Source organism: Pinus tabuliformis, chromosome 5_2, assembly GCF_031772625.1.
Source record: "Pinus tabuliformis cultivar Carrire ecotype Pingquan chromosome 5_2, CPIR1, whole genome shotgun sequence".
Taxonomy (NCBI): domain Eukaryota; kingdom Viridiplantae; phylum Streptophyta; class Pinopsida; order Pinales; family Pinaceae; genus Pinus; species Pinus tabuliformis.
In genome coordinates, this window is record NC_142306.1 from 862,944,516 (window position 1) to 862,954,370 (window position 9,855).

The 9,855-nt window shown below is 37.9% G+C and overlaps 1 pseudogene; it reads right to left on the reverse strand.

The window, feature by feature from the left end:
* Positions 1 to 5,459: 5,459 nt before the first annotated feature.
* LOC149162047 (YTH domain-containing protein ECT2-like) lies at positions 5,460 to 7,237 on the reverse strand (annotated as a pseudogene).
* Positions 7,238 to 9,855: the final 2,618 nt, after the last annotated feature.

Consider the following 9,855-nt stretch of genomic DNA (forward strand, 5'->3'; position numbering starts at 1 on the left):
ACTTGCCCAGTTCTAAGTTAGTGAATCCAAATATAAGGATTAATTATTATTTTTTAAATTCTTCATTCACAATTTGACAGCGAAGATAGCTAGGAATTTTTAAGGATTAATATGCATCTATTTAAATATAAGGATTTTTTTCCCAACATTGCTTTATTGTCAACAAGCCTTTTTAGTACCTTAACTAAGATGTCTTGATACCATGTATGCATTGACCCACTACCAGCAAGCCTGTTTAGTACCCTGACGAGTTTGCATACACTTCCCACACATATGCACTTTCAACCCTCTTAAATGTGTCACTCTTGTGATTAACTTATTTTAAGAATTGCTTATAGAAACTGGGGGAAGTGAGACTTTCTACTTGAAGAAATAGATGCAACGCTAGTTAATTTTGATCCCACAAGTTTCCTCTTCATCGACTGAAGTAGAGGATTTTAAATGTAGAGGGGTATGAGAGGGATTCAAAGCAAAGACTGTAGACAATTCATTCCTTTATAAAAATGAACTTATAATACTTGAATCAAATCTAAATGTTCCCCGTAGATTATGGTGGCTATAAGAGAAAGTGAAAAATTTGTATGCATGACCTTTAGATAAATGAAATCCTATTAAATAAATAGAGTAAATATTTCCCCATGTAGACCAACTGGTGTTGGGTAGGAAAGAAAATCCCATATAGAGTTCGAAAATATCACAAAATCCAATCCAAAGTAAAAATAAAATCAACACACTCCAAAGTTTGCAAATGTAGAAAGAAAAATGAAAACCCGAAAGAAAAGGTAAATGAAAATCCATGATTGAAAGAAAACGTCAACAAGACATGATATGAAAATATGTCTCAACAAAAGAGTGACTATGAGAAAAGCATGTTTGTTTTTCTTAAGTTGAGACCTTGATGATGAATTATGTCTCACAAAGCTATACTTGATTAGGCTTAAATTGAAAAGGATATTTTAAAACTCGCATCAAAATGTCAGTTTGTTGCAAATATCTTGTTTCCAAAATAAACTTTGAAAAACAAATAACAAGATAGTGAATGAAAAAGGTAAAGTAAAGAGACTCCTTGATGTCACTTGTTTTCCATTTAATGATCATCACCACTGATTCTTTGAGTGAGAAGGGATGTGTTGTCACCCACTGCTTTTTTAGTCACTAGATGTTTTAAGAGCCAAATAGCAGTGATGTTTGATGCCATATTCTAAGCCACAGAAGCTATCAGAGTTTGAGGGTACCCTCTCCATTGTGTAATGCTTGGAATAATATTTCCAGTGGTATATAAAAGTCCAAAAAAGGGTTCCTAGATCAAAAGTTAGACCACATTGAAGAATTCCTTTGAAAAACTCAGAAAACAAGGAAAATGGCTAAGTATGGAGAAAAATCGCAATCAGGACTCAGGAGGCTCATCGCATATCGTATATAGGCATCCAGATGGGTATGGAGCATTGAAGGAGTGTGAAACAGTGATCCGTCGATCATCGATATCACATATCAGAGTGTCAGTGGGTCAAGGCACAACTTTTATTGGCAGGATCCCAGGGCACATGCTTAAGGATTATCTGCGGTTCACAAGATTTTGCGGGGGTCGATCTGCGATATAATGGTGTATCATTGAGGGAGGACTAAAACATTTTAATGAAGGAATGCTTGCAAAACCAAGGAAAATCGCCCTCCTTCTCTCTCCTCCACGTGGCATCGACGATTAGTGATTCGGTGAGGTTGCAATTTAAAAAGACCTACAAACCGCCGACAATGTGATAAAGTGGTGCATCGTCGGGGGCCGAGAAAACCAAATACAAAGGAAAGCAGAGAAAAATAGGATCAGGTCGCTCCCCTTCTCTCTCCTCCACATGGCAGTACGACAGTACGACGTTATCGACGATTGGCCAATTAGCAATGTTCTGACCTCCAAAGACCATGCAGGGGCCGATATGCAATAAAGTGTTGTATCATCAGGGAAGGCCGAAATTCATTAACAAAGGAATGGACTGCAAAACAAGGTCAAGCAGGTCTTTTTCTCTCTTCCCCAGGGAGCGACATGGAGGCATGTGATTGGTCTTGAGAGTTGACAGGGCAGCTGACGTCAGCAGTGACATGGCAGAGGACACGTGTCACCTGATTTCAGTGTTTTCCAGGGTGACATGGGACCACTTCTTGGTGCCACGCGTCACCACTCACACAGTGACATGTCGCAACAATGACGTCACCCTGTAGATCGACGATCGCAACAGTTGAGGGGAAAAGCTAAAGACGATGGAGCTAGTGATAGCGATATGCAGGAACCCCCCCCCCTCGGGAACACGATAAAGTATTATATTGTGGTCTATAAGGATCTCACGTTTGGACTATCAGCCCACGCTATGGAGAAATAAAAGGCTTAAGACATTGGAATAATGCAATTGTGATGTGCGGGACTCCTCTCCAATGCGATAAATTATTACGACAAGGTTTATAAAGATCTTGCGTCTGGACTATCGGCCCACTCCAAAGCAAAAGGCAAAGAAGGCCCCCCCCCCCCCCCCCCCCTCCATGGTTTCAATTTTAATATCTTTTGGTGGGACCCAATCCTGCATATTAGCGATCGTAATTGTCCACAAGGAAATCTTAACAAAAAGTGCATTCAACGCTAATATGCGGGAGAAATCAATAACAAAGGAAAAGGCCTCCAAACACGGGTTGAGGTCCTTAGAGCCTGAGGGCTTAGCCCCTGGTCCCAGCTCTCAGTCATATGAGGAAAAGTACACAAAGGGCTATGATAAGGGGGGCTAAAGGGGAAATCCAAAAAATGCTTGTTTTCACCTGTTTTAAAGAAAAAAGCCCGCACCTACGTGACTGTGTTGTTTCCAAGGAATGCCTCTCACCTACCACATCAATGCACTGATAGAGCAGTACAGAGTTTTAATGGGCAGATGAGACAGAAGCTAAGAACTTAAATGGAGCATGGAAAAGCAATAGAGAGGTACCCTGGACTCAAGAAGGTTAATGGCTTAGTATGGAGCCTCATACCTCTACACAGCATAGGACTGCAAGAGCAAGCACTTACAGGTGACCCAACCCCCAATTTCACATAACAAGGCACCCTCGCAGTAAAATCAGAAGTGATGGGAGTCAATCGAGCAACACAAGGGGCCATACTATGAATAAATTACAGCCTGAGGCCAATGCAATCACAGGATGGGCATAGGGACTTTCATTTACTATTATGTCCAATTATTTACTTAGTTTTTTCCTGTAACATGCCTTCCTTCAAATGGGGCATTTATTTCTATAATATCTTTTTGGGCCACGGAGCCATTCATGACTAATACAGCTAGTCTACCTGACAGCTGGGTCGAGAGATAGATATTTTTGTTGTAATGTAGCTTCTTTCTCCCCTCTCCAGATAAATAGGGGAAAGCAAGACTTAGTTCAGGTTCAGAAATTCTAGAGAAAACACTGCATGTTATTTATTCAAACCATATCTCCTTTGTAATACAAATCTTTTTAGAATATCAAGGAAACATTGGCTATTCCCTCTTCAAAGGATTACATTATGTGTTCCCCTTTGTTTAACTCATTTTTATGTCCATGCTTCTTCCCTAAATTCATGTAATTATTGTTGCTAAATGTGTTACAAGCTCCTTCACAGATTCATTAGTATCTATATGTTAATGGAAATTCCTGTAACTGTTTCACATATTCATTTGTCTAAACATTGTTTATGTATATGCCTATGACGAATATTGAGATTAGATCTTTAAATCCGTATCACATGAATCATAGCTCTCGGCTTCCCCTTCATTTATTATTCCTGCTTGTAGCCCAAATAAGCATAGAAATCCTTAATGTCTCAAGCTCTGTGTGTTAAATATAGAAGTCTTGAGGCCTTATGTTGTATGTGATGAGTTATTATTTCCTCGTTTCCTCTGTTATACACTCTGCAAAAGATTATTAGATGTAAGACCTTGAAGCTCTCTTCCTCCGTTATTTTTATGATTATTTCTGAGATCTTAACGTGTGAAGAAGTACCAGAAATCCATGTTTTATTTCTTTGGATTAATGAACCAATCCATTTCCTATGTACATATGTATCTATAGATCATAAGTGTTATCTCCAGTATCCTGTGAATCATTAGAGACACACCATTTTACATGTGCCCAAGCACTGGTGTTGAAGCAATCCAAGGTTGTCTCTAGGAGATACAACATCTTTTGGCACCATTGTCGGGGAGCTTATTGAAGGATTCTTTCCCCTCGGATACGACAAGCCGAAACACTCTTTGAATAGGTGATCAAAGTCTGTTATGATTGCATCCACATCACCTTGGTGATTCCACACCCCTCTCATTATCATTCATAACCATGGCCTTTAAAAGTCCTCATACTCACTCAGATACATCCCAACAAAAAGCTCCATTTATATTTGACCCTAAAAATTTGATTTTTAAGAAAGTATGGAAAGAGAAAACTCCCTTAGAATGTGATACCATCTCACCAGCCTAGTTCCCTCTTCCAGTTCTCAGCCTGCTGTTACTCAATGTTCAGGACTTACTCCTAAGGCCCTCACATACCCTCCTTCCCCTACAACCCCTGTGGTCTTAACCCCACTCCCTCAAGCAAATTTGAATCTCCCTCCACTAGTCTAGGTGGCTCTCCCAGGCTTTTTACTCAATAAATATGCACCTCTTAACCTTCCTTGACCTCTGAGTACAACGCTCCAAAACTAACTAAAGCATCTACATAGGTTAAATGGGGAAGATGACAACACGGCACAAAGTCACATTGAAACCTTCAATGATTTTGTCGAGAACATAAATGTGGAACAATTGGATGTGGTTATGTGACTGTTTTTACAATCCCTCTATGGAGAGGCTAGAAAATGGTTCAAATCCCTGCCTAATGACTCCATCACTACATGGGAGCAACTTGAACACAATCCGAAATCACGGCGTTTGTCCCAACGATTACAGTTAGATACATTCTGGTGCAGGGAGACAGTGAAGGAAAGAGGAGCAGATGGATAGCCAAAATATAGAATATGAGCTAGAAATGAAGCCTACCAAGCTCATCAAAGGCCAGGGGTTGGCCAAGATTTTGTCTGAATCCAATTGCCAAGCTCTAGGGATAACCCTGATCATAGAGGAGGGCAGTCCAGAGGATAATAGAGCAGAATTAAAACAGTTCTGCAGAAGATCTATGCCAAGTATGAGGGGTCACCCAAGTATAAGAACATTGTTCATTACCTCTTATTTCTAAGATGCTCGTTGGGACTAGATAGATCAAAATATCAGAGTCTAAGATTACAAGCACAACAATACATTATCTCCAATGGATTGCTCTACTAGAAGGGCCCAGTGGGGGTATTACTGTTGTGTTTGGTTGAAGAAGAAACCCATGAAGTAATTAAGTATTTCCAAGGGGAGTCTGTGGAGGAAACTACAGTTCGAAGGCAACAACACACAAAATCCTGAAGGTAGGATTTAACTGGCCCATGATATTTGGAGTGCAACTTGATATGTCGCAACTAGTCTCTTATTTCCATTTGGAGTGCTTGCATAAAATTGTATTCATACTCTTATGCACATCATCCTCACTATAAGATTTTATCACAAAAAACAACACATTATCATATTTGGTGGGAAAATATGCCAGTTTAAATTGGTCCCTATTTACCTAAGGACCACAATTTTTAGTATTTTCCACCAGTTTGTGAGCCCCAATATTCACATCTACTGATGATAGCTAGGGGTTCCTCATCGTGTTGATTTGAGGACCTCTGTTTTGTTCATTGAAGACATCCAAATTCCCATTTCCATTTACATGTGCTCGTGTCTTTAATCTATCACCAACAAGGTATGCATGCCCATTGGGTTTGAAATCTGCAACATTATTAGGATATAGCATCTTGGCCTTGCCTTGTTTTGAATAACCTGCAACTTTTCCTAACGGAACATAGCCTTTTGGTAAATTTGTAGTTTTACCAGTAGAACCATGTGATGGGATCTGAAAATAAAACACATATATGAGATAGTGAACAACAAATATCCAGATACAACTTAGGACAAGATCCAAACAAAACAACGATACACACCTTATTCATAGGCCTCAAACTTTGGCTTTGAATCCTGTAAAGTGAATATTAGGTTGACCTACATGATTGAATGTGATGATTGTAGTCCCTCAGATGGTTGATTTGATCCTTTTGAATTCAAAGCAACATTTTGTTTCCTTGTTGGTTATATAACATTCGAATATGGCACCTGAGAGAACAACTATTGCTGAATGGTTTGTTATTCGCCCACTTGTTGCACTTACATTCAATGTATTTCCATTTTCCCAGTTTGCAACTACAAGTCCCGACTCCCACGAAAAAGTTGGTGTAACTTTCGATCCATATGCTACAGAGGATGAAAATATGCTGGAGAAGTGAGGGGTTGTTGATAGATAGGACTAGGATAATATGGCTGATGAGCAAGAAGACCATCAACCCCAAGCATAGCACCAAGAAAGTATGCATTATAAGGATTATAAGCAGGTTGAGGGTAACCATAACCTGGCATATAGTATAACAAGGGTCCATTTTCAGCTTGGATTCCCTGCAAGCATACATAATGCCAATGAGACAAAGTGCATTTTGATAATAGTGAAATATCAAACAAGCACAAAAAGGGATGGAAGTTGCATAATCTATAACCTTTACATATTAAAAAGAAACTAATATTTAGAGGCAATAAGATTTATTGTATAAGGAATCTCCAAGCCATCCATTCAAAGATAAGCACCATGCTCATCCCATTCATTCCCTACAATTTCATAACCTGCTAAGGAAAAATGGTTAGACAATATATCATGCAATATCAAATATACCAAAATAAAGGCCAAATGGTATAAGTGAATTCCAAACCACCACTACTATTTAATCTCAAAAATGTTGACCTGGGTGATAGAAACCATAGTAATTATTTGGTGGATAATATAACCCATTTTCCACCATTTTTTCTAGCTCCAACTTACTGCCCTTTTTACTGGTAGAATCTCCTAGTGATGTTATAGAATAAATGGCATCGGATGGACTCCCCTCTAGCCCATGTGCTCGAATACATAAAAAATAGATTACTTTATCAAACACATAAACATATGACAACAAAATAACATTGAGAAGACTATTAGTAATGTAGACGGTTAGAAATTTTGAATACAAACCAATGGTGGAAGTTATAAAGCCATGATATACATACAAAGAAGCCCACAGACACATTACCATAACACTTAATTATATTATTTTGTATAAAATCCTCAATTTTTTTTTGAAAAGAACCACATCTAGAGTGAACAATCAAATTGATATTTAGTCTAAGAAGGTAACGAGTGATTTAGCAGAAGAATGATCCCTAGAGAATACTTTAGTAAAATATATAAAACTTTCATATTCAATAAATTTCCCTACATCTCATGAGTTGAATTGGTTGTACAAGATTTTACAAGAGAGAGCAGAGCGTACAAAACTTTGAAGGACTCCTTAGGTTTCATCCTAATAACTGTAAGATGCACTCGCAAGAATTTCAAACGTCTAACCAAAATGAGTTACAAGAATGAAGACGTTATGAGCCCTGGGCCAACAAACCCACAAAGAAGTTACATTTGAGCCTTAGGTTAACAAACCCCCAAAAAATACCTCTTAAATATTTGAACCTTTCATATGGAAATAATAAAAGAAAAACCTATTTATCATGAGTTCATTTGTCCATGAACTTGGAGGAGGAAAAAATCCACAAATATTTGAAACAATCCTTGGGTTTCATCTTAACAATGAAATAATTGCTTGATGCGCGTGGTCTTAAGATACCAAACCATTAAGAGCATTGAACAGTGAGCTTTGCGAGCTCAAAATCAAAATCACCCCACACATTGCATTTGTTATAATAATAATAATAATAATAATAAACGTCATTCATCGAGATATTAAAAAAAAAACAAAAAACAAAAAAAAACAAAAACAAACCCACATCATGGGAGCATCAACGATCACAAAAGTGGCAAAAAGGAGACACATAGTAGTGGCCAAACAAGGGAAAATACTCCATCATCTATTAAAATCGAAAGGAAAGTTTACACAATGAATGCATAGATGTCAGAGGCTACCAAAGGAATAAAGAAACTTTGATTTTCAGCACCCATATTATTTTGGAAGAGGAAAATCCAGACATTTTATGAACAAATTTAGGACATGCGATCATACCTCTTCCGCAATGTTGGCGTTCGTTTTTATTGTTGGAGCTTATGCAGATTCTTAGATTTTCATGCTCTACATCATTCAAAGAGTGGATGAAATGGAAAATTCAAGGATCCACCTTTCCAAGAGTGCATATCTTGAAACATCTTAAAACCTCAAAGAAGTGGAAAGATAACCATAAATATAAAATATTTCAAAGCCTTTCAAACCATAAGCATGAAGAAACCTTAAAAGGAAATTAACAAATATTAAGATCAAATTGAAATCCTAAGTACTTTATCCATATGAAGAGAGGGAAAATTGTAGTAAATTTAGGGACTTAAATGACAACTGATATAAATAAAGAAACACTATCCAAATCCAGCTACTTCTTCAAGTAAAGAAACACGCGCCTCTTAACCTTTATCTTTAAACTCCAACCAAATTCAAAATGGTAAATGAGAACCCCAAAATCACACAAACAAAAATAAAAATTTCTACATAGAGTCCTCTACACAATCCAACCACAAGTCACGCATTCGATTACCATAAAACCAAATCCAAGCCAATTTTTCAAGTTAAAGAGAGGTAAGTTTCTCACCCTGCATCTCTGAGACCATGGAATTAGTCTCCATGGATTTGTAGCAAAAATCATCGCAGTAGAAATGTTGACTACCATCCTCTAGCTTCAAAGAAACCATAAACACTGGAATATTGCTTCCTTCCAAACAACCCTTCAAGTGATCGTTCCAAAGTTGGCCAATGTAGGCATTCTCCAAAGATTGATCTTTTGCAAAATATGAAACTGCTAGCAGAAACAAAAGCAGTTTTCAAACTACAGGGCCACTCAAACCCTAAGTTGCAAACTAGCTAGAATCTTGAAAATTGAAATACCACCGAGATTCAGAGGGAGGCTACTTCTCATAGAGGAAATATGTGGTCTTAATGAGGCATGTCACCAGATCAAGGGCTCATTGTTGTGCAGGCAATCCTTTCTGCGAACAAAAATGATCCCTCTAGTCCTGTGGGAGGATCTAGTAACAAATGAAGACAAATATGCGCAAACTTTCCTAGTTTATACTAGAAAACACAAAGGAGGATAAATGACCTACCTCTCTTTGATGTTAACATATGTTGGTGTTTTCCTTGATTCTTTCGCTTCCAATTTCGATATCCTCTTCGCCGTTATGGATGAATACCTACAAGGAAGATCACATGGAGACAATAAATGCATACATAGAAAAAATCATTCTAATATAAACCATGTAACAAATCAAGGACTATTAGTACACTAAATGAGCAATAATTTACACATTTATGGAAGGCAAACACATAATGTATTATTAATAGATGGTAAAGGAAGCATTATAACCACTTAAGCCTTGATGTTGGAAGCCTCATTTAGGTGAGTTTACAAGTCTTAGACTTAACCTTCAAGTACTCATTTCTCCTTAGCAAAATGGGAAAAATTTGGGCATAGTTCAGCACTAGGAAGGCAACCAATCAATAGCCAACTAGTTGTGGATAGTAGGGATCTCATTTATAGGGAAGGAGAGGGAGTTGAGGATCCATAAAAGAAGGGAGAATTTCCACATCTCAAGGGAAAGATCCATGAAAGTAGGATCAAGGACCAGGAATGGTAGGTCTCATTCCAATCCTCATTC